Source organism: Passer montanus, unplaced genomic scaffold, assembly GCF_014805655.1.
Source record: "Passer montanus isolate IOZ18808 unplaced genomic scaffold, ASM1480565v1 scaffold27, whole genome shotgun sequence".
In the NCBI taxonomy this organism is placed as follows: Eukaryota; Metazoa; Chordata; class Aves; order Passeriformes; family Passeridae; genus Passer; species Passer montanus.
In genome coordinates this window covers 38201-63246 of record NW_024367372.1, presented here as the reverse complement: position 1 = coordinate 63246, position 25046 = coordinate 38201, and the positions used below count along the sequence as shown (strand labels likewise).

Sequence of the window (25046 nt, the reverse complement as noted above, 5' to 3'; positions counted from 1 at the left end):
AAGGATAATATTTCAAGCCTGAGGAAATGCTTGTTCCTGAAAAAAAAAACCAAAAACCCAACATTTTCAAGAATGAACTTTTGAAATAATAAGCTTTTTCAAATTATATCATTTGTTTCCCATAAACCTGGCCTGGAAAGATTAAGTGTTCCCCAAGAGAGCAGAGTATTTGAGATGGTCCTGACCTCTCTCCATGTGTAATGTGCGTTGTCAGAAGGGCTTTCACCAGGTGTTGTTTGTTTAAACAGATTTCTGGTGATGGCATGGCTACATATGACCTTTAGGGACTGGGCTGATAAGGAAGGAGTAATTAAAACCAATCCCTGAAAGCAGATATAGAGACCCATCAGGAAGCCAGGGATGCAGATGAAAGTGCATTGGCCCCACAGCTCTGGGAAAAAACCCCAAAACCAGGGAAGAGTCCTGTGGGTTTAAGATGTCTGGAAGAGGATAATATTTCTGGGCAAAGAGATTTTGAGTCAGTCTTGGGGTTACAGCAGCATGTTTTCAATAAAAGTACAACTGTATCAATGTATCTTCCTGCACTTACAGTATTGGTGTATTAACAGAAACAAACCCAAAGACCTCAAATATCATGAGATCAGAAAGGGTTGTAGTGATTTATTTGTGATTTTGAGGTGGGGAGTTCAACAGGTGGGAAACTGGCAGAGGGCAGGCAACATGCACATTTCTATCTGGGAAATCTGCGTCAGAGAGCTGCTCTTGGATATCTTAAACTCCAAGTGAACATCCTAATTGCCAGAACATCCTTTTGCTCTGCAAGAGGTCTCAAGTCCGTGTTCCTTCTGTACTAGGGCTGCTGCAGGAGCCAAACAGTTCAGCTTCATCTGTTCCTTATCCCATTTCATTTATTTGTTTCACATGGTTTGCTATTTCAGTATGGAGTGAATCATCCTCGAGGTCTCTCTAAGTGCTTGATTCAGAACTTTCCCCTCCCAGGCACCATTCCTCACCTACTCAACTTGGCAACAAGCTTAGAGTACCAGCCGCCCTTGCCTTACCCCTGATGTGAATTTAGTATGTTTTGAGCCTGTGAAAAGACTTTGCATTAAAGCCTAGGGCATCAACTGATGAAAAATTACTCAGAAACCACTTTAAGTCATAATTCTTTTCACCTCTTTGTCCTGGCTGGGTGGGAGATGAGGAGGAGGTGATCTGCCAGCCATCCAGGTGCTAATGGGAACAGATGGAGACATTCCTCCTCTTTCAGGGGTGCTTGGTTGGGTTTTCCTCCCTTTTGTGCAGGTGATGCGTTTCTCTTTGTCTGTTAACTGAGAAACAAATCTGTGGGAGGTTATCTGGGAGGCATCTACCCCACTTTTGAATGTGGTTAAAACTGGCGAGCTGGTTCAAAAGTTTGAGGGTGGAGAGGAACCAACAGGCTGTATCCTCATGTAAACCTTGTTTCCTGAGGTAAAAATGGCTCCTACTCCTTCTGCACAAACTTCACCTTCTCTTGCTGTGTACCAGGCAGCTAATTGTGGTTAATAACTCGTCTGTTCACAGCTTGCCCTGACTAAGTCAAAGGGAATCCTCCTTCATTCTCCAACTCTTTTTGCCACCACCCACCACCCAAACCTGCTCTGCCTTCCAGGGTCTTGGAGGTTTGAGATCTCCTTTGATCTCTGTGAAGAGCAGCTCTCTCCACCTGGGATGTGTCCAGCCATTGTTATCCCCGTGCCTTTGAAGCTGCCTAGCTGCAGTGCACTTCCCTGCGCCGCTGTTTTTACTTCTCCAAGTCCTTTTAACAGCCCCTTCACAGCTGCCTTTGCCTCCACCACCAGCATTTGGCAGTGCAAAACCAAACAGGGAAGTGGAATCACCCATACAGTTAATTAAATATCCTCCTCCACCCCGTGGCTCTGGGACCAGGGCTGAGGGATGCTTTCCTTTGCCCAGTGTCCCACTGGTTCTTTCCCACCAGGAGAACTGCAGGAGTCTGTCACAGCTCCAGGGCTGAGAGCAGCACAGTGGGACTAAACCAGTACAGCCATCATGCTGCTTGGAAATCAGCCCAGGGGAAAATCCCGGCTTCAAACAGCTCTGAGCTTTGGAGGGAAGTTTTAGCCCAGGACCAAGAACTGATTAGTGAGTGGGGTTTTTTTTCCTGAATGAATTTATCCTCTGCTCATCGCCAGGATCCCCAGGCCTCTGGCAGTGGCAAAACAAGCCAGATGTTGGGATATTCAAAAGCTAAGCAGGATCCCATCCTGATCAGCTTTTGCTCCATCCAGCCTGCCCTTGAACTCATCCAGGGATGGGGCATTCACAGCTTCTCTGGACAACCTCTGCCAGGTTGTGACAACCTTGCCACCCTCATAGTCAAGAATCTATTCCTAATATCAAATCTAAATCTACTGTGCCAGTAGAAGAATGATCATTATAGAGGATTACAGTGCATTTTGAGGGTTAGGTGAAATCTCAAAGTGTGTGCTGGTTAACTGGGAATAAGCAAATGAATTTTTCATTCAATTTGGCCTTTGCTCAGGACAAGTGGTTGAGTCTCCTCTCCCTGATCTCACTTATCTTTCAAGCTGTGGGGAGTTCATTAGAGTTGTCTGTCTCTGAGCCACTAAAGATTAAGGTGTGCATACATTAGCCCAAGGAAAACACATCAGGCCACGGAGACAAAATAACCCAGGCTCAGCACTACAGCTGAGCACAGTTGTGTGCTGCCACACACCACTGCATATGGCCCTGGATCTCTCTCAAGTCTGATTCTGCACAGGAATAGTTCAGGGATGAATATGGGATCTATTTGTAGGTCAGCCTGTAGAACTCCAGCGTGACTCCCAGCAGAGGTTACTTGGAACAGAGCCCACGAGTCCCACTGAGATTCCCATTGAGATACATATAGACCATTGTGTATTGCACATTAATGCAGGGTAATTATGTCGTTCTGGAAACCTTTCAAGTCAGCATTCATCATTCAGAAATCGTCTTAAACCAGTTTGTGCTGCTCTTGTGCTTGAAAGTGAATTGTGCGAAGTTGGCAGCCACAACCACCACTGCAGCAGAGCGTATAAAAGCCCTTTCATTGTGGAGTTGGTGGTTTTACTGTAGCTTCCCTGTCTCATCAAGGAGCACCATAATTCACTGCAAAAATCTGTAACTCCTGCAGCATCCAGAGCCTCTGGCTTGCTGAGCATGAGTGACTTCAGCCTGAGCTGTGGTGGGATCATTGCTCCACGTCCCCAAAGCATGCAATCAGGAGAGAGACTGAGTGGAAACTCCCCTGGAAATTGGTCCAGATTGCCCTTCCCAGGTGGCCGGGCTGTGCTGGCTGGATGGAGTAGGACAGGAGGAGGAACATCATCCTCAGCAGCCATTCTCAAGTTGAGCTAATAAAGAGGCAAGCAGGCATTTGCAAATATCATGCTGGGCAAATTCTCCAGGGCTTCTGTCGCAGCTGCAACATGAAAGAGATGATAATGAATATCTCGTCTGTTCCGTGGCCTTTCGGGCTCTTCCTGAGTTTGCAGCAGGAGTGCTCTATGCAAAGAGCAAGCCTCCAGCCTCGTGCACCAAATTAGGTGGTAAAAATAATTGTGAAGCAATTTGCGGCTCAGTTTCATTATGTTGTTTTTTTCTTTCCTTTAGGAGCTGCAGACACATAGGAATAGCCTCAAGACTCTTTTGGTGAAGATCTTCCAGCTCAATTATGTTTTCTGCATCATTTTAATGTCCAGCATGTAAATGAAGAATGATCCATCCAGGCTGCTGATGGAGGGAAGGAGTGAAACTGAGTTAAAAACTCCTTTCAAGAGTGCATGCAAAAGATTGTTGCTACTAAAGTCAATGCTAAGTCTTCCATGGATCTCATTACAGACAGATTTTCACCAGGCTCCAATTTAAGTGGAGCTGCTCACATCCTTACAACAAGCATCTTAATAAGCTTTTGCAAACTTGAAGCCTTAACTCATGGTCCCAGCTGCTGGATGTGGGAAAGATATATTAGTCCCGCTTTTTGCCATGTGGAAGACTGCTCTCTACATGACATTAATTGCTCTCTGCCTCACTCAATAAGAGTCTGCTTTCAGCAGCCGAATATAACCATGTAATCAGAAGAATTTCTGTTTATTGTTAAAATGTTTTCATGCCTAGAAAATGAAGACTTCTGGAATGTGTCTGATGGCAACACGACATGGGCGTCGGGAGTGAGTGTCTGGAGCGCTGAGCTGCGATTTGCTCCTCAGCCTCCCCATGCCCCGCTCAGCCATGAGCCACAGCCCAGCTGGAATTTAATTTCAGATTAAGGAGCCTGATGCAGAAAGGGCATTTCACGAGAAGAGAGGGAATAGTGTGCCAGTTAATGCTGCCCTGTGCCTTGGGAGTGTGAGCACACACAAGCCATCCAACACAATCCAAAGGGATGAGCTGCTGGGAGGTGTCCTGAGCTCATGCACCATTCCTGGAGTCAGGGTGAGCTGTCACACGTGTTACAGCTTTGCCACAGCAGGGATGGCATGGGGACATCCCTGGTAATGCCCTTCTTCCCAGGATAATCCCATGCCAGCTGTCCACACCACCCCAGCACGTGCAAGGAAGGAGAGGACGGTCTGTCCTTTGGGGTGCCAGCTTGCACTGTAGGATGCTGTCACCTTCAGCCACGTCCCTGGCAATCAGCATTCCTTCTGGTTCTCCCCATCCCAGGAGCTTGTCCCGTGTGTTTTCAACAGAGGGACAGGGCTCCAGGGTAGGTGGATGTCGTTCTAGGGAGGGAGAACTCTAGGGAGTTTCTTTCTCCAAGAAACTTTTCCCAGGTGCTTTCATTTCTTGCAGGAGCTGTGCTGGAGAAAATCTGGGTCAACAAAAGACATCCTCCCTCCACATCAAATCTCATATTAGTGCTTGTGATTTTTAATTGGGCAGCCCCCTCTCAGCTAAATTAACTAGTGCTCATCTGGTTCTTCCTGCTGCACACTCCCCCACCCATATCCCAGACTAGCATCCACCTGGATCTAATTAGAGCTGGAAGAAAATGAAGATTTTTGAGAAGCTGTGTCTGGAGCAGGCATTTTTTCAGAGGTTCTTTTGCCTATGGGTGTACATTGAAGGCAGCCACGAAGCAAGAAGAGCAGGCTGCATGTGTCAGGGGACAGATCCATCCCCAGTGTGTCCCCTGTCTAGGCATCACAGAGAGGGGTTCCTACAGCACTCAGCTGCTGTGGCAGCAGGGATACACATGCCCCAGGCATCCCCTGCCTTGACTGGCCTTGGCTTTACCTATTTATTTCTTAGTAAGTGCATCTCAGCCAGGAAAATTACTGTTTTGGCTGCTTCTCCCTTCACCCGTGAGTGATTTTTTCATCTCCAGGCAGCCACCTGTGTGTTGAGCACAAGGGACTCAGTAAGGACTGAAAAGCACGGATTTTTTTATTTTTTTTTTCCATTGCATCCTGCACGTTTTCAAGGGGAGCCCTTTCCCCTCTGCCAAGGTTCAATGCAGCTCTTATGCACTGGATCCACAAAAAAAAAAAAAAGAAAAAAAAAAGAAAAAAAGCAAAAAAAGCAGTAAACACAGCACAGAAGCATGCTTTGTGTGCTCTCCTGCCTGAGAAAAGTGGTGTAGAGCAACTAGGGTTTCAAAGCTTCCTTCGATAGGACGTTTCATTCCCTGTGGGATCTTGGGCACCATGAAGCCGAGCTAACTCAGCAAATGTGTTTACTTTTGTGAGCTGGAGAGCCACAAGGCAGGAATTCACAGCAACCCCAACTTCTTAGCACAGAACCAATAACATTATGAGCACCTCAGGGCAGCTATGAACAAGGGCTTCTTTTATAGGCAGGGAAGTGTAATACAAAGTGATTCTCGGCCACAGGAAAAGGGAAAATCGCCCAGGTAAACGTGCAGTGGGAACTGCAAACTGGATCCTTTCTGAAAAGTTTAATAATTCTGTGTTATTCTGTGAAAGCTTTCCGGTATTATGAGCAATAACCCCCTCCTCCATCCCTACATGTTAAAGTAATTAGATTGCAAAATGCAATGGCTGCATAATGTATCTATGGCTTTTGTTATTTAGTGGGGATTTTTTGGTTTGTTTCTCTACCCCCATGACGAGTTTAGTTGAAGTCCAAAAGAAATCAGAGGCTAAAATAAATGGTGACAAGCTGGGTGCTCCCTCTGGGTCTGCAGCCTCACTGACAAACACATTTCTTCAACAATTTCTAGGAAATGTAAAGCCAAATTAGAAAAGTCTCAATATGCCAAGATGCTGCAAAAGATGTTTGGCTGCTCCTCAGGAACTGGTTCTCTGGATCAGCCCTTTAAGTGTGAGGATTTTCCCTTCCAGGCAGCCTAGCACACTGGTGTTGCTAAATGAAATTACACACGGATCACCAGGGCAAGGAAAAGAAAAATAAAATGTGCCATTCCTCAGATAAAGGGCTGCAGTGTATCACCTTGTCAGGCTGGAAGGAAACTCCAGCTTATGAGGGAAATAGCAGTGTTGGCTCTTTTCAGAAGATTAAGCAGCACCAGTGCTGCCTGGAATTTAATTAAAGATACATGTATTTGCTTTATATTCTTGCTCGCTGTTTGACCAGAGAGGAGTTGGGGTGTAAAGTCGGGTGCTTCCTAGAGAGCTGAGGGACACCAGGAAAAGTCCTGACTCTGCTTCCATCCCTCAGAGAGGGTAAAAACCGAGGTCAAATCCTGAAGGGACGGTGCTGGCCCGTCAGGAGAGGGAGCTCTGACCACACCACCCAGCTGGGAGCCCTCTCTGCTCACTCCCAGATTTCTGCCCACACCTTCAGCTCCCACTGCTCTGTCCTGGCTGCTGCATCAGCCTCCAGCCTCCTCTCCCTCTGCTCTGTGTGCCTGCAGCAGAGATCTCTGCAATCACCGTGTTCCAGTCAGGGAAATGAGATCCTCCCCAGGGCACTTCTGGTGTCCCCAGGAGACAGCTGGAGGCTGGGTTTGGTGCCTGGCAGGGGCTCCTTTCCCTGCCACAGCACAGACCATCATCCCCACGGTCCTCTCCGTGTTTATGGGGTGCTGGGGAGGCTTTCCATAAGCACTGGTTCTTCCTGGGGGCTTTTAGCACTTGTAGCTGTAACGCCAAGCAAGATGTGTCGTGCAGAATGCTTTCAACTAAATAAATGGAATCCAGTTATTTAAATTTATGCAAAAAGGCTGCGATAAATGGAGGGGTTTTTTTAAAAAATGCATGTCACACAATGATTCTACAGAAAATGCAGATACTGAGCACTAGTTATCAGCTGCTGGGATCCAGCTGATCAATATGTATCAATCCAGAGGACTGCAGAAAATGATGGATAGGGATTTCCATCACCATATTCCTGTAGCACCGGTTGGCTTCCCAGTCCCCTAATTAATTTAGCCTCATGACCTCTGGAGGTACCACATGCTCTGAAGAGGAAAAAAAGCCCAGATAACACAGAACTTCAGTTCTAGACCTCAGCTCTTGGCTTGGATCATTGAATCACAGAATGGTTTGGGTTGGAAGTGAGGGTGCCAAGAGAAGATTGATCCAGCCCTGTCCTAGACCATCTCAGTCCCACTGGAGACCATCAGGCCCAGATGTCCCTCATTTCTTCTGCAAGATGACATGAGATGGATTAATCTCATAAAACCCCTGAGCTTTGAAATGGAGCAGGTTTTGTGGTGAGCCAACAGAGGTGGTTGTGAAAAGGCACAAAAAGGTGCTGCCTGCCCCAGGTCTAAAATACACTTGCAGTTGTAAAGTGTTTAGTTTCCTTGATCCCCTCCTAGATCACAACCTGGCTCATGTTTCCCTGTGCTGGGACTTACCTTTCCAAGTGATTTGGTCATTGTTTCCACTCCAGAAACTTCTCAGATGGGGAGAGCTTTCCCTCTCTGAAGCATTTTTGCTCTCTGCAGATAAAGTGCAGCCTCAGCCCCTTGTAAATCAGAGCCCTCACCTTGAACAAGGAACAGTCCTAACCACAATTTAATGAAAACCAAAGGAGGTCACAGCAGGAGCCAAAGCAGCTGGGACCAGGAGGCTTCCTTGCATCTCTAAATGTTGTCCTAATGCTGAGGAGTGTTGCAAAAAACAAATGTTCTTTTCTGGAAATCAACACCAGCATTTCTCTGCTTCTGGCTGCTGCCAAGAATGTCCCCCTCAGCACAGGATGAGTCCAGTCCCAGCCCTTATTTGCTGCTGGAAGTGCTGGGCTTGGTGTAACAGCCTGTGACCAGTGCTGGGGCTTACCTGTCCATTCAGTAGCAGTTCACAGGGTTGCAACTTCTCCCTGGAAGACTTTAAAAATCCAGTGTAAAATATCATAAAAATACAAAGAGGCTTGCTTGGCACATAGCATCGATTTCTGTCCCCACAGCTGGCTTCATGTGATAGTCTGAAATATTACTTGTAATATTATGAGATCCAGAGTGATCTTCAAATTGATGATGTCCCTTTAAAATGACTTTCAAAAAATCCTTTTAAAGTAGATGACAGATTTTTAATACCACCCGCAGAGTTCAGCATGTATCAGTGTCACTGTTCTTGCACAGCTGTAGCAAACCCTCTCCATCTGGACTTTAAAAGATTTGAGTTTAAAAAGGAAAAACAGCAAACCCCCAATCATTAACCAGGACCCATTTGCCAGAGATCGATGAAATTAAAGAGCACTCGTGTTAAATTACTTCCATCCAGCATGTATGACACATTGAATTTGTTACACTTGGGAAATCGTGATATTCCTTCTGCTATTACGAGGCAGAAATACAAAAATTCCTAATAAAAGAACACACACACTCACACATGAAAAATCAGCTTCTTATGGCATTTCTCTTTGAAGCTGCTGTGGCTCAGTGCCAGTGAGAAGTCACAGACTCATCTGCAGCTGCCTTGCTGGACCCTTTGTGCTAACAGAGACTCTGGACTTGCTGCCAAAATTTGAATCTGTGCCCTCCTTTCTCTCAGACTACTATGACCAGCGTGGTGTTTTGCAGGCCCCAAAGGGATCCTCCTTTTATTTCTTTATTAAATTCTGTTTATTGGTTTTCAGAAAATGCAAACTGTTGCTGTCTTAAGTGCAGCAGGTGACTGCACAGAGATCTGCACTTCAGCACCAAGGGACATGGAGTGCAAGGGGAACTCACCTTCAGGCAGAATCAAATTCACCTTCTACTTCAGCATCTCATCCTCAGAGTCTGCCCTCTTTAGCTGATGGTTTGTCCTGGTTTTGATGGCCATCTGGCTCTTATCTTGTGCAGGTTATCCAAGGATACAGAGCTGGAGGACTCCTCCAAAGTGCTGGTGGCACCCGGGATGCGTGGGTTATCTGAGGCGTGAGCTGTGAGCATCAGAAATGAACCATCTCAATCCAACGTGCAGAACTGTTGGGAAGCAGGACAAGCCCCTGTGAAGCCTTGCCTCCTCCTCATCCTCCCACATCCCAGCACGGGCAGCTCCTGCTTCCATTGGGAAATGTACAAATAGCCAGGAATCCAGCTGGTGTGAGGGAGGGGAGAGGATAAGGCTGCAAGAACATGAAGAAGAAAATGAGGAGGAGGAGTTGATTTTTCTTGATATCTTCCACAGGCTGACCTTTGTCATTGTCTTCTATGGAGAAATTATCTTTCTTATCAGTTCCTTGCAAATTCCTTGTGAGATGTACACAAAGAGGATGCCCAAGACTCTGATGGGTGGAGGGATGGACATGGATGGATGTAAGGACACAAGCAGAAACACAGCTTCTCCTCTCCTGCTTCTCCACTTTTCCTACACAAATATGCCCGTCCCATCACTTATCACTTCCTTCAATCCTGACAACTGATGAGGAAGTGTTTAGGACTCAAGGTCTTTATTTAGTTTTCTAATAAAATAATTTAAATATATGAGTTGACACAATAGGCAAAGAGCCCTAAGTCCCACTGCTTGCTATTATGTGTGATTCTTCTTTGAGCAAATATATAATCACAGCCCTAAGTTATAATAATTATGTAATATTTCTTGATAGAGGCAATTGGAATCCATTGTGTAGGGAAGTAATTACAGCCTACTTTGGTTCCTTTGTTTCTGAGTGGGTGGCATTTATGGGCAAAAAAATTATGCATGCTCAAAAATCTTTATAAAATGTTGGGTTCTCAGAAAATCTTGGACCTCCTCAGATGCACGGGATTTTTTAAGGGATAATAAAATCTTTTCATTTTCTGCAGAGCAAAAATGTGTATTAAGTTAACCAAGAAACATTTAGTTCTAAGGATGAAAGAACATCAAGGCAAATGTTTTGCTTACAAAAGAAAAGAGGAGAGTTTATAAATTTACACATTCAAATAAGCTTGATGGGTGTGTGTGCACATGTTCCCTCTCTCACACATACACAGAAGGTATGAGCTACTTTTAAGATGACACCTTAAATATGGATTTTTATCCTGTAGCAGTTTCATGTTGGAGGGTTCTTATTTGTAATTAAATTTCTGAGAAAACCTTCACAGTAGTGACAGAGCAAAAATTGGCTTAAAGGAATAAATTAACAGTAATAGCACAAAAGAAGAAATGTCAGGCAGACTGCTACAACACTGTCTAATTTGCTTTTTTGATCACATCAGCGGAGGTCTGGAAATAACCAGATGCATTAACATTTATCTAGGAATGATAAAAGTTGCCATCCTGCCAGATATTCAGTTGGTTTATTAATTACCAGCAGAAACCTGAGATGAGATGTGTGTTGGTTTAACTTCTTAACTGCTCACTGGAGAATGTTTTTAAAGGGATTTCCTGCAGAGAAATAAGAGATGTTTGGGAAATATTTTTGAAGCTTGAAAACAAAAATGTTAAGTTTCAGTTCCTGCCATGATCTTGGTAAGTCTTTCATCAAGTGTATGGGGAACTGGTAAGGGATGCAGGAAGTGGGCTGAAGAGGAGAAAAGATCATAGGAACACAAATATTTATCCTGGAGGTACGGGGTGGCCTTTTCTACCTAGCAAGTGAAGGGGCTCTTCCAATAACATCTCAATGTTCTCAATCAATCCTGCACCCATTACTGTCATGCCAAAGTTGCTGTTGAAGAAGCTGAAACTGGTGTTTTCCATGCCAGAGTCCCCTGCAGTCCTGCCAGTGCCTTTTCTCACTAAAACTCATTGCTGACTGGAGATCAGATGAGACATCTCCCAGTCACGGCCATGTCTGGTGCAATAAGCATTTCTTCCCTTAGATATGCCCATTTTATCTGCCTGCTTCCCATGGAAAGCTTTGCAAGTGGCTTCCTAAGATGAAAAGAAAATGTGTTATTTTCCTCACTCTGCACAAAAGCCCAGATATTTTTGTTCCTTTTGAGTGCTTCCTGATCAATAGGCCAATTTTAGCTAGTGACCCTTTACAGAATGTTCTCTTGGCCCCTAGAGATTCTCTAATTTGCTCAAAAATTGCCCTGCTGAGAGCAGAAACAGGCAGCATGACCCCAGCCCTGTGCAGTGCATATGCATGGGCTAGATACATAATTCCCTGTTTCTTCTGGGTGTAGATCTACGTGTAGTCGCCCATTGGAAGCACTTTCTCAGTGGCTGAGTAGCACTTAGGATGATTTTTTTTTAATGTGCATTTTTGAGACACACTTTTTCATGTGTCAATTTTATTCTGGATGCCTGCTGCCTAAAAAAGTGATGGCACGATAGCAAAGCCCACCCTCTTCCACATATTTTGACTAATTGCCTCTAAACATCCTGTGTTAGAGTCAGGCTGTGTTCTACACCCATGTCACCACCATTTTTTCATACATTTTTTTTTCCCCACTGGTTTTCTGAAGCTGCCAAAGCTGCCCAAATCCTCAGAGATAAATCAGAGGTCAGAGCTGGATGCTCCTGAGTGGAGTGAGAGTGGAGAAAGTCACAACTGTTCCCTATCCTACAGAGCAGCTCCTGTAGGTGTAAAATCTTAATTTGCTAAGAGGATAGAGGAACTTCATACTGAATTTGGTGGGAAACAATTGGTGGGTTTGGACAGGGTTTGGGGAGGTGGATTGCTGCTGCCTTGCTCATCCCTGGCCGTGGATTTTTTTCCTTTTCCTCCACACCTGAAGGGAGACTTCCAGGAACACACACTTCAGGGATGTGCCAACTCCAGAGCTGCTGCTACCTTATTGATGCTTGGCATTGAGATTCAAATTCTTTTTTGAAAGATTGCAATTTACACATCAGTGTTATTGTAGCAGCAGAGATTTCTTAATGACTTCCTGTCAAGCACAAAATGCAAGCTAATTTCTGATCCTAAAGAAGTGCTGTGACAAAGAGATTTTTAATGACAATGTTTGGTACAACCAAGCCACTGTGCTTCTCCAGGTCAGTATGTGCAGCTCATCCTCCTGATGTCTTTCACCCCCTAAAAGTAGCACAGCTCGACTGGGAAAAGTTAAGCCAAATTAAAAATAATTTATTTTCACATGAATCTTTGAGTGATTAATTTATCCTATTGGTTTCAGAACATGAAAATGTGATCCCACTCCAGGTAAAAGCTTTTTGGAATATGCCTGATAACTCCATAGTATGACTTCCTTCAGCACCCAGTAGTAATAAATAGCACCTCTTATTAATAAAACATAACAAGAGAAAAAGACATCCCAGAAGCCAAACATCTCTTATAATTCATGAAAGAGTTAACAGGCAATCTTACACCTCGCAGGGAGACCTTTGCTACACATTTTTAATGGCCTGGGCTCTTGGTAGGTGAAAGGAAAGTTCCAAGTAATAATTCAGGTTTAAAATACTGTCTCGGTGCCAAGTAATCAAACTAGTTTTAAGTGAAGCAATTAGCAAGCATTAGAAAGGCAGCTATTTCCTGCTTGAAGGTGGTAAACTCTGTGTCTCTTATTATGATTTCTCTGGGGATGTGAGTAATGGGCTACAGAGCTTTTTTTGAGGGGGTAGTGGGTTTTTTTTTGCATATGTGGAAATACTGGCAATGTCCTAAATCCTTGCCAATTTACTAGATACGAATGACGATGAGAGTGGAACAAAGTCCTTACTCTTTTCTGGTGGTTTGAGCAATATGTGTGCCAAAATCTGTAAGGTGGTTTTCTCATTAGGTCCTTAAAAACAGGTTTTTCTTCCTGGTTCTGCCTCACCAGATCCTCATTTCTGGGACCAGGCTGGTGCTGGAATGAGCAGACGAGGCAAAAACTGGTCATTCTGCTGCTTTTGCTAGATTTTGTTGAGGGGGTTGATGAAACACAGGTGGGGACCACATCACCCTGAAGGAGAGTTTTCTCCTTGAAACCACTTGGTTTTTTGCCAAGGGGAGCTCTCAGAGCTGCATTTCCAAGGCGAGGTGGCTCCTGATGGGTGCAGCTGCATCAACAGTCTGTTTTAACCTAAACGGGTGCTTTTGGAGCCAATCTGTCACTTCTCCTAATTTCCTACACTTTGTGAGCACAATTTACCTAAACTTAACCCTGGGGTGCCAGAGCAGATCTCTCTCCTCCACCACAGCTTTATAAACTGGCATCCACACCTGAGGCTCCTTGGATTATTGAGAAATCCCTCTCTTGGCTCTGCTGGGCTTTGAAAAAGGCTGTAGGGGCTCAAAGCGAATGGACATGGAGCCAAATAAAGGTGAGAAGCAAGGCTGACACCCTGCCAAAATTCAGGACACGTCCCTGAAGTCTGAGCAGCACAAAGGACAAAACCTCTGCCCTAAAGAAGAACATCTGCATAAGGTTCAGAAACAGAAATTTCATGAGTTTTTCATCAAAATTTATTCTTTTTGTTTTGAACATTCGGGGGGAAACCCCACCATTTTCTAAATTAAAAGGGTGAAACTTAGAGAATATTAAAACTAATTTGCTTTCTATAATTTTTATTTCTTCCCCGGCAAATTCAAAAATAGCATTGGAAAGCATTAAAACCAAATTCTTCAACAGCCTTTCACATTTTGGCCAGCACATGCCCTTATCTGGTACTGAGCCTGATGAAACTAGATTTTTTTTAACAAACCTGGATCATAAATGTGATCAGGTGGAATTTTATGTAAGCACCAGCTGAAACCTGTGCTGGTACAGTTATTGCTGTGCATAAGCAAAAAAGGAAAGCACACAAAAAAAAGAGCCATGGAATCTTACCTCAGGTTAAAGAAACAATGGGAAGTTTGGCAGAAAATGGGGAATTACATACTTTTATTAAAAGACTTGAATTTGTGTAACCACAGGAAGCAGAGGGAGAAGGTACCCCTCCCAATCCCTTGGATTTTCAATCCATTTGTTCTTTTTTTCTGAACATGTAGAACAGCTTGGGTTTTTCTGACAGGGTGTCTAGATATTGAAGGTAACCACAACTGTGCTTAAACCATCAGATTTTGTGGCTGTGCTGGGAAAAAAAAAAAAAAAAAAACAAAGAGGAAGAAGCAGCATCCCCTGGATCTCAACCTAGATAGGTACTGGCAAAAGAACTTCCTGTTTTGGAAAAAAGGGAATGCCTGTTTTCCAGCTGCCAACTCAGCTGATGAGTCTCCCAGCTCATTGAAAAGACTCTTGCCTGCTCTTTATTTCTTATTATCATGGCATCTGTGCAAATTTGGTGGTTTTCACAGTTTTGCTTTTCACACCCAGGTTTTTCCAGTGGAGGCATGAATGCCTTCCCAGCAATCTAAGCACCTTCCTGGCAGGCTTGAATTCACAGAGAAACAAGCCACAAGTTGGAAACCATTCAGCCACAGCTGAGAGATGTGATATTTTCCATCAGGAGATGCAGTGTTTGTTTTTGAAGAGCTTTGCCAGCCCAGCCTGCTTCAGATGGGGATTTTACTGTGTGTCTCTGGTCGGGTCAGACCCCTCAGAGATGGGCACTAATTACATGCTGCTGGTGGCTTTGGTCCCCAGATTGTGACCCCATTCTGCCAGACACCAGGGTGAGGCTCTCACGATTGCAGACGCAGTCAAAGGCCATCTGTGCTGTCACCAAGTAAAGTGCTGTGGAAAAATGCACTCTGAAAACCCCTGCCTTGTGCTTTCTCAAATTAGCAGATGCTTTTAATGCTGTTGACCTTCCTATCTCTGCAGCTCTGCTCCCCATCTCCAAAAACAGGGATAATGGTATCATTTTGTGGCACAGGGCTCTGCTGAGGATACACCCATTAGTGCTGGTGAGGTTTTCAGACTCAAAGAGAGAGCACTTCAGAGGAATGCTGAGCCCAGGGTTAGAAAGGTGTGCAGAGGGAACCAGAACCAGAGGCTGAGTGATGAACAGGGGGAGAAATACCCAGCAACCACCCAGTGTGGGGGTCTGGATCATTATGGATGGAGCAAATCAGGGGCTGATGGAGGGCAGACAAATAGCTCTGTGGTCACATCTTTCAAGACTGTGTCATAATAATGTATGCAGAGGAGACTAAACCAAAGTGGATGGCACTGTGTGTGTGTGTGCATATATAGGCACAGGATCTAATTTTAAATTAACAGCTAGGGTGAAGCAGTCATTTTGAATGGTGAGATTCGCAGGCATGAGTGTGTGAAGTTGAGGTGGCTGTGAAATGCATATTTATCAAAATAAAATAAAATAAAATAATTTAAAAATATAATAAAATAAAATAAAATAAAATAAAATAAAATAAAATAAAATAAAATAAAATAAAATAATAAAACCACAGACATTTCCAATCCCGCTATGTAAAGATCCTCTGCTGACATCAAAATCAACAGAACAGCAAACCTGTGGTAGCACAGAAATCTCAGGGCATCCTCCCAGGAATTTCAGGATGACAATAACCAGAGCTGCTATGGCTGACCTCAAAGGTTCAGGACTTCACCAGAAACCAGGACCCTTCCAGGGTGTCCACCCACCCAGACATGGGCCAGGAGACCTCCTGCACTGCTGTGTGCCCGTGTCTGGGGTCTCACTGCTTCCTGCCTCATCTGCCCCTGCCTGATCCATCTCCTCCTGGCTGCCTTTAGCTGAGACCTGCTCCATGTTAAGGTGATATTTGCTGTTCCTGCAGCCCCATTTCTTCAGGGCTGGGATTGGAAAGGCAGAGAAATGGCTGTGCTGCACATCTGGTGGGGTGGCAACCTCTGGTCAGCTGGAGGGGGCACCTGGGGCTGCCTGAGGGTTATAAACCTCTGATCCTGCAGGAGTTGGGATGTGTAACTCCCAAAATATATACTTATAATAATATGTATAATAATAATAATAAATCTAATTGCTTCTGCATCAGCATTTGGAAGCAGAACAGCAAGATTTGCATCTTACAGCTTACACTTGCTAGCAGCATTCTCCAAACACTCCTCACTACCTCTCCCCCACCCCAAATGTAAATGTCTTTCTTTAGGTATTTTATTTCTAATCTGAGTGTCTAAACTTCGTTTATTGAGCTGCTCAAGTCTGAAGATTGAATCCTCTATATCCTCTCTTCACTCCATTTTCTTTCAGGAAGGTCTGATCACTGCTTGAAATATTCCCATTCCATCCAGCTGATGGAGATTTTTCACAGTGGAGCACAAAGCATCTCCACCTGAGCACAGCAGTGCTGCATTATTAGCTTGGGAAGCTATGACCTTGAAGGCTTTATATTTAATTTATTTCAGCATTCCAGCCATAGAGATGTTTGCTCTGATTAGACCCAGTAAATTAGCCTCCACAGATAAATTATCAGGGGATTTTCTTCTATTTTTTTCCTGCCCATTCTCAAACAACTCAAAATGAGCCTGGATACTCAGGTCTGTGTGGCTGGAAATTTTAAATTATTTTTTTTTCCACAGCACAGGTCTCCAAGCAGTTTACAGTGAGTTTTCCTGAACAATTTCCCCTCAGGTATGTGCCATTTATGATGTCACCCACTGGCTAATCTGATTATCAAAACTTTTTAACAATTAAATAAATGACAAATTATCTGAAGTTCTGACCAGTGATTAAAAAATAGGGAGTGGATCCATGGGGATATCCATATCTGCACCCCTAATAAGGCTTCATCCCTGGAAGTGTTCAAAGCCAGCTTGGATGGGGCTCTAAGTATCCTGAACTAGTAGAAGGTGTCCCTGCCCATGGCAGGGGGTTGGAATGAAAAGATCTTTAAGGCCCCTTCAAACCCAAACCATTCAATGATTCTGTGATTCCATGATAAGTCATTCTCTTGGCATTCTGGGAAGCAGGTGATATTTCTTAACAATTTAGGATAGGAGACAGAAACAATGAAAAAAAAAAACCCAAAACAACTGAAGGTCTTAATGAAAGTCAACAAAATGTCATTTTCTAGAGTTAAGTACCTTGATTCATATAATCTGCTATGGCAGTGACTATGCCTTCTCTAGATAAATAATGTGATTGCAGAAATATTAATTATTCTGGTAATAGAAAAGCAGGAATTTCTTCTTGGTGTGTGAATTCCAGACACACCGAGCAGAGAGGAGGAGAGCTGAACCAAATCTTTAACATTTTCTGGTTGCATATGAGGAAAAGGCATGTTTTTTCTGCAACACTTTTTCCACCAGAGGTATAGAAAATACTTGCAAGCAGCTGAGTAACAGGAGCTTAATTCTTTATCACTTTTGCCCCAGCAAGAAGACTCTGTGTGACTCTGAGCCAAATGCAAATGTAAAGAAAAGCACATTAGCTCCAGTCACCCTGCAGGGACATTCTGTTTTGCATTTGCAGGAGCTCTAAAATCTGCACATGGGCAGTCCCTGTGGCTTATTTTAACAGGAAGTTTTTCTGAGCTTCCCTAATTCAGTCACCTGCAGCTACATGAATATTTCCCTAGGGAAGAGAGGGTTATGTCAGCATTTAGAAAAGGGCTTTTCCCAGAATGACTCAAGGAGTGAAAATAAAGATAGATGCACACTTCTGGAGGTGTTTTTCTCCTTGGGGGACATCTTTTCTCTGAGCAGGAGCTGTGGAGGCGAGGTTTAAGCCAGTGTGCTCATGGTTCCCAGCAGAGCACTCAAAAAGCTTGTCAGGACACGAGTTCACCCTGCAAGACCCAGGGCTGTGCTGCCTCCCCTCTCACCTGCTGGGTTTCCTGCAAGCTCCTCAGCTTCACCTCACTTGTGGAGCACTGATGAATTTTGCCTGCTCTCCAGCACCTCTGTCCTGGCATGCTTCCAGCCCTGGGCTTGGGGACTCCATCAGGAATTTATTGCATTTGCAGCACAAGCTATCACTCCAAAAAGCATTATTTGCTAATTCCTCTGCAGCTCCATGAGAAAGTTTTCCCCTACAAACTAATTTTCTAGCTTAGATGAGGATGGAAATGATGGAAGGTGCTGGCTCCAGGTACCCTGACATTTATTTCCTAGCAGTGATTTGGATAATGCTTCCCAACTCTGGGGGGAAGGAAGGCTGGCTATGTTTGTTTGTTTGTTGTTTGTTTTTTGTTTTTATACCAAAGACTGGAAATTATGATTTAGTCCTTGAACTGTGTAAATTAAGTCCTATATGCAGAATGACTGGAAGAGTCATGGGGGTTACTTCAGCCAGGAAATAGCCCCATTAAATGGGGTTTTTGGATCAAAACTGCTCAAAGTGCATTTTGCAATTTTCATACCCAAAGAAGAAGTGTTGCAATAAATGAGGACACAGTGATTCGAGCTCTAGCATAAAATACTGACATAAAATTCTCTTGCACATTAGCTCTGTTTCTTTGGGGTCTGTATAGCTACAGGCAAGCCAGAGCTTGGGCAGGTCAGGGGAACACGTTTAAGCCTGGGCTCCAGTGACCTCACTAACCAAACAGATGAAGCTAAAAATAAATGCAAGATGTTGTAGACATACAGGAGCCCCTGTTCCCTGAACTGTTTGCAAAAGGAAGAGACTGATTCTCCTGCTTTCAGTTTGTTGTTGGAGATAAGAGCTCACATCAGACAGTTTGGGTGGGGGGGTCCTTTGGTCTCATTTTCCCAGACAGCAAATACTGCATAGAGATCCTCCAGAAATCCCTCCTGCTCTCTGCATTCCTACTCCCTAAATACTTCAGGCCCTTACATTTTTATGGCTAGATAATGAGGCCAGACCAAATCTGTCATCTGATCTCTCTGCTAATGTAGCAGACACAGCTTTCCAATCCCAGCTTAAGCCGATTTTACTTAACTGTGACCTCTGTAGCTGATGGGAGCTGAAACAAAACTCCTTCAGTTCAGGTCCTGGGGTTTGGACAATGTGTGATTAAAGCTCTCTACAAGTCCATTTGAAAATCCATAAATGACTACCTAGTCAACATGCTGAGTTTAGAATAACCATAAATTATCTTAAGCAAATAATTTGCCTTGATCACAGAAGTGGAATTTTATATTCACAAACAATTTGAGAATCAAAGGGGACTGGCACAGAAAGTTTACAAAAGACAGCGTACCATTTTCAGTTTTCCCATGTAACATGGACTCAAAATGATTTCAGCAAAGGTTGGATGTGCTGGGCTATGGGACATGAAGATGGACCTCCATGGGTCTTGAGGAATCTGATTTTTCAGAGGCTACAAAAGCAGAATTGAGTGATGGTAACTTGTCATCAAAGTGAGAAACCTTTGTGTTGACATGGCTCTGATTGCCAGAGTAGACTCCATGTGACTTCACCCAAGATGAGAGAGGAAAGCACATTTCTGTAGGTTAGTGGAGCCCTGGGAGAATTCACACTGACTGGGGCAGGCAGGAATTGAGTGATGGTAACTTGTCATCAAAGTGAGAAACCTTTGTGTTGACATGGCTCTGATTGCCAGAGTAGACTCCATGTGACTTCACCCCAAGATGAGAGTGGAAAGCACATTTCTGTAGGTTAGTGGAGCCCTGGGAGAATTCACACTGGCTGGGGCAGGCAGACCCTGGCCAGTGACAACACCAGAGGTGCAGCTGGGACAACCAAACAGGCGGAATTTCCTGTAAGAAAGTCTCACATCAAAGAGCCACACCGTGACAGCTGATGCTGGCAGGGTCTCCACAGATGTGGCAATCTCTGCACCGTGCCCTGTGGAGGGAATAGGATGTTCCCATTGTTCCTTCCCCTCTTAATTAGCCACGGTCTTTTAATAACAAAGCTGTCAGGTGCAAGGGGAATGTGGCTCCCATGGGCTGGACAGGGAGATTTGCCATCCCCACTGCAGCACTGCTCCCCACATTGAGGCAATTTCCTCCTCTTTGTATTTGGAAGGGAGTACAGGGGAACAGGGTTCTTCAGGTGATAATTTAAAATATTTTTCCTGCTGGCAGAAGGAAAATAGGCTTCCAGAATGAGATCTGACCTTTTGCGTGCTGTGATGCTGATTCCCAGAGAGGCCCATTGAATTCCTCCCTCATGAGAAAGGACTTTGTTTCTGCACCACAGAGGAGGTCACTGAGAATAGCCCCATTTTCCTGCCCATCAGCTGGAAAACTTCCTCCTTGGGGCTGGCCTGATGGCTCATCCTGTCCCCCTCTGCATGGGGAGGCAACCACATCCCCCCCAGTGGAACCTTCTGCCCAGGAGCAATATCATCCTCAGCACTTCTTCCCCAGGTGATCTCAAGGTGCTCCACAGCTGATCTTCAGTTTGGAGAGGTCCAGGGGCTCTGACTAAACCCCAAAGGCCTTGGGTAAATCTGATCTGCCTCTGATCTTAAAAGAGCCTCACAGTCTCTGCTAGTCCCAATGGAGGGAGAATTTGGGATGTGCAGACAGGTCCTTTCCTCCAGGAAAGACAGAGATGTCCCCTCCAATGCCCTGTGCCCCAATCTCTCCTTTATGCAATCAATTCCCTTTGCTCTCCACTAACAAACCTCATCTCATCCCTCCATCCCTCCTTCCTTGCCCTGGAGCATTCTGCAGTGGAAGGGATGAACAGTTTCCCTTCTTTGCTCCAGGCTGTAATGCAACTTTCCTTATTTTCCCTCTGGTCTCCTAGGATCATCTCGAATGGACTTTACGGGCTAACCCCAGTGTCAGCTCAGCTCTGTGCAAATTTGTAATAAAGATATGTAAAGAAAACCCCAGAACATGTCCTTTTTTTTTTTTTTTTTTTTTTTTTTTTGTGGTTAGAATAAAGAAGGAATGTGGTAGGAATGTGTCAGCTGTAACAGCTGAAGCAAGGGGAAGCAGTTGGACCTGGGGTGAGGGGTACCAGGGGTACCCTTGGGATGCAGGACGTGAAAAGGGAGAGAAAAGGACTGAAAATACTTGACAAAAGGGAGATGAAAGAGGGGGTTCAGTCTTCCATTCCTCCCTGCTGGTGGGGCTCAGCAAGGACGTGCTTGTTTGAGATTCACAGTTTGTTTCCTTGGCCTCAAGTCCCATTTCTGATTTTGGAAACATCACTGGGCCTCATCTGCAAGGTATTCTCTGTGTAGATAATACACAAACTGCTGCATTCAGATCCCTGAAGAGCTTGAGCTTGAGCACCAGTGGCTTTGTGCAGAGCCAAGATCCACCACACACCCTTCTTTTCCTGGTGAATAACAAGGGTTGAAGCATGTTTGCTGTGTGGCAGCACCTCTGAAGGGGCTGACACGTTTCACCAAGCAGGTACAAATAATTGCTTTACACTGCACAAAGGCAGTCGAGGGCCAGGGACTGGCTGTTAAAATGTTTGCAGTGACACTGTGCCAGGCTCTGTGACGGGAATTCACCTTCGTGTAATTAATTCTGAGGCTCTGTCACTGAATCTAGTTCTCCTCAGATAAAGCTGGTGTTAAATAGGCTCAAAAACTTGCCGTGTCAGTCCACTTTGTACTTGAGAGGAGATGTACCTCGGGGTAGGGGGAAGGGAGGGGAGGCAAATATGCTGATGGCTGAGAGACACTGAGATATGCTGGTAATGGGGCCAGCCAAGAGGCAGAGGGAGAATAAATAAACATAATTTGGAAGTGACAGTCTGTCTGGCATTGTACTGCGGTCTGCTAAGATTTCTGTTTTTAAAGGATGCAGTAATGTAGTGAAAGCAATATGGTGAAAGGGCTCTGGTATTATCGATTAGCTTTGATCCATAAATTTCTGCTGAGCTCCTTGAAAACAGATGAGATAAGGATGCAGGACAGATGGAGGACAGATCCAAACAGATCCAGGTCTCGATGGTGCTAGCACCACAAAATGTGACCCTAAGGACAACTAGAGTGGGAATGAAGGGGCTTTTCACTGTGGCAGGTCTTGACTGGGTGTAAAACTAGTGAAATCATAATAACCATAGAAAGCACTGAATAGCTGGGGTTGGAAGGGACCTTACAGATCACCCTGTTCCATTCCCTGCCAGTTCCATGGCAGGGACACCTTCCATGACACCAGGCTACTCCAAGCCCCATCCAGCTCTTCCAAGGATGGGGCAGCCACAGCTTTTTTCTGGGCAACCAGTGAAGCTGATCTGACTGAAGGCCTTCAGGTTCTCCTGTACTTTAGGGAAACTGTTGGGGCTGTGAAACTGTACTTTAGGGAAACTGTGTTGGGCTACAGTGACAGGGAAGCCTGTTTGAAGGGTCTCAGGATATGTGTGGATCCCTGTGGAGATGTCTTGCTGAGCTGGCAGATGGAGGGGAAGCAGAAAAAACCCAGTCCAGTGGCTGGCAGAGCTGATGGGTCACTCATGAACCATCATGGATGCTGAGCTGAGCTACTCCCAGTATCCCAATGCATCCTTTCTGTCACACATTTGCTCTTGGTTTTTGGTGAGTGGTTGCAACATGCTCTTGGTTTTTGGTTGCAACATGGGAATTTTGTGAGACAATCCCATATTCCTTAAACCTCTTGAGGTTCCTTTGCAAGCTTAAGTTGGGGAGCTTTATCAGAAATACTTTTCCCCACTGGCAAATTCAAGCATCTGAGACCTGTTTGGAGGGAATTTGACAGGTCAGGTTTCCACGGAGCCTGGAACTGGCAAATGCATTGCAAGTTGCCAGCAAGTCTTTGTTTATTTTTCTTGGTGACCCTCCAGACAATCACATTCTCAGATTCTGGTGATTCAACATTTTATTGCATCAGGGACCAGCTGTGGTCAGATTTGGCAAAGCCAATGGCATCTTGCCAGCTGTCAGTTCTGTGCTCAAGGCTGGAGTTTCTCCAGAGGAGCTGTGTGAGGAACAGACCATCCCTGTCTCACGACTCAGAGGTAGAAGGGAAACAGCTCATTTCAACTGCCTGGTCTTGCAATGATCTCCAGAATGCTCCAAGGACGACCAGGGAAATTGTGGGCTTTTCTTTGGACCATCCCTGCATCCTCGTGGTTTTTTACACTTGCTAAGCTCTCTCCCACAGCATCAGGTCCTTTTGCAGATGATGCCAGAGCTCTCTTGACTCATCCTCCCACGGAAGTCTGCACCCACCTGGCTCCAACTCAGTGACATGTTTCCCATCCAAACACTGACTGTTTTTACGGGATTAGGCCTCGCATGCTGGTCTTCAGTGGCTTGGATCCAAACCCTAGAAATGTCCATGAAGAAATTCCTGTTTGTTTCAGCTTTGGACCTGGTGCCAAGTTCTCAGCACTGTGCTGAGCACGAGCCAGGATCCTGCTGTAGGCAATATCTGATGCAGTACTATGTCACCCCTTTGGATTCCCTGTCTTCAGCTTTTAAACCCCAAAAAACGTGTTTTACTCAGCTCCCTAATGGTTATTCAAGAACACAAAATTGGAAGATGATTCCTTGAACCATCAAGGCTAATCCCCTGTTCCTCTGGCAACCATGCTACTCAAATCTTTGCATAAATCTCAGTTTTGACTGTAATTAATCTGTTTGACCCTTTAAACCATGGCTAGCTTCTCATGCATGTTGCATCCTTTTTCTGCCCAACATGCAAGTGTGTTGTAGAGTCTTTTCTAGCAGAACTTGGCTGCTGTCATTATCAGCTCACACCTTCTACTCCCACCCCATCTGTGCCTGGCACTATTTTCATGCATAATACATCGATCATCTGCAGCCTGGTGGGGGGGAAAATCATCACTTCAAGTCACTTGTCTGAATTCAAGCCACATCTGAGCTGTATCCTTTGCTGAATTCCATATCCATGGTTTGATAAAAGGGAGGGAAACCAGCAAGAAAACTTCAGGCTCCTCCTGTCTGCAAGGACTCCAAATCAAATATTGTGTTTATAAACCTTTGAGAGCCTTATGGGCCACAGTCAAAACTGGTGGAAATCCATGCAGGTCTGATGGACTCTTGCAGCAATGCCAACTGATACCAGGCAAAGGATAAGAGCTCTGTTGTGTTTGCTTAGCTTGGTTTTCTGCAGTGCAAAGCCTCTCCTCTTTAGCAGGTTGGATGGGCCTTTGTGAATATTTGACTGATTTTCAACCGTGCTGCTCTTCATTTACACCAGCATGGCTGGGAAGAGCACTGGTGCTTCATTCTGGGAGACAGATCTTCAAAGAGTAATGCACACGTAACAAACTTGATTTTGAAGTCTCTCAGGAAGGCTTTGAAAACAAAGGCTCAAATTCCAGAGTAAGTAGAAAGACCTTGGTTCCTAGTGGTGAAAGCTTCCTACCAGAATTATTCCCAGAGGCAGTACAGACCTTACGTTTTGCCTCATCTAAATGCATTAGGAGGAGTATTAAATTTCACATGTGCTGCATATTGATGTAATTCTCCTGACATGTCTGTTTGCACCATTATGAAATAAGGGATTTCCTTTCCCTTTCTTTCCACATTTGCCTTGCTCCCTAGGGATCTCGAGGATATGATCCATTGGCATACAAGGATTATGCCTTTTACACAGAGGACTTAAAAAAAGCTTTGTCATTGGGCTAACAGAGGTCTCGGGACAGCATCCTGCATTAGCAGTGCTTGACTTAACTGACAACCGATGGCAGGGAGAGATCCATTAATCTTCTGTGTCACCCTCCCTCCAGGCCCTGCTCAAACTTTGTGAGGATGAAAACTTTGGTGCAGGAGAACCCTGAGGGTCTTTTCATGTAAAAACAACACCTCTGTACCCTACAAGCATTCCCCAACCCAGTCTGGCATTCCCTTTTGTGATATTTTTTTTTAATGTCAGGTTCAGGGGAAGGGTGTGTCTAAACAAACAGCCCCCAGATATCCTGCCAGTTTTCTGCAGGTACAGAGTTGGGTTGGAGGGTGCTCTGCCGCCCTGCACACCCCTCTGCAGCCCTGGAAGGGTGACCACCCTTGGGTCCCACACCTCTGCTGCCTCAGTGCTTGGC

The 25046-nt window shown here is 44.9% G+C and overlaps 1 protein-coding gene across 3 annotated transcripts in view; it reads right to left on the bottom strand.

The window, feature by feature from the left end:
* Positions 1 to 5628: 5628 nt before the first annotated feature.
* Positions 5629 to 25046, bottom strand: part of LOC120503847 (potassium channel subfamily K member 16-like) — a 37617-nt gene continuing 18199 nt past the window's right edge. The window contains exon 7 of one of the 3 annotated variants that reach the window (XR_005627860.1): positions 5629 to 9349. The gene's annotated coding sequence lies outside the window, so the exon portion shown is untranslated. Of the gene's footprint in view, positions 9350 to 22747; positions 23306 to 25046 lie in introns of those variants that run through there. The other 2 variants (XR_005627861.1, XR_005627862.1) reach the window with 2 other exon arrangements.